Source organism: Trypanosoma cruzi (assembly GCF_000209065.1).
Source record: "Trypanosoma cruzi strain CL Brener chromosome Unknown tcruzi_1047053464691, whole genome shotgun sequence".
In the NCBI taxonomy this organism is placed as follows: Eukaryota; Euglenozoa; class Kinetoplastea; order Trypanosomatida; family Trypanosomatidae; genus Trypanosoma; species Trypanosoma cruzi.
The window spans coordinates 1-409 of NW_889376.1; the positions used below are offsets into that span (position 1 = coordinate 1).

Here is a 409-nt window from a genome sequence, read left to right on the forward strand (position 1 = left end):
CGGAGAAAACACAAAACAAAACAAAGATGCAGGCAATAGCAGCCATGGAGCGAAAATGAGGGGGCCCGAAGGAGGTGGCGGACACGCAACGTGGGGGGGGGGGGCAGCCCCACGAGGGGGTACGGGGCTATATATATATGGGTATATATATATAGGGGTATATGGATATGGCGGACAGACCCACAAAAAAAAAAAAAAAAAAAAAAAAGGGGTCCGTAAACCCCGGTCAAAAAAAATTGACCAAACATAACCGCCAAAGGCGGGTTGGAAGCTTCCCGTACCAATATAGTACAAAAACTGTATCAATAATTTTTTTTTTTTTTTTTTTTTTTTTTTTTTTTTTTATTAAGGGCGTACCCCGACCGTGAATGGGGCCCCCACCTGATCCCCCCGATTCTGTGACCAACTA

The 409-nt window shown here is 44.7% G+C and overlaps 1 non-coding gene across 1 annotated transcript, besides 2 other annotated features; it reads right to left on the reverse strand.

Annotated features, from left to right (window-relative positions):
• Positions 1 to 184: 184 nt before the first annotated feature.
• Positions 185 to 208: a microsatellite.
• On the reverse strand, positions 209 to 310 carry Tc00.1047053464691.10. Its single transcript, XR_008254715.1, has one exon. It is a non-coding gene; the product is annotated as a spliced leader RNA, 5' partial (transcript).
• Positions 310 to 344: a microsatellite.
• The last annotated feature ends 65 nt before the right edge of the window (positions 345 to 409 follow it).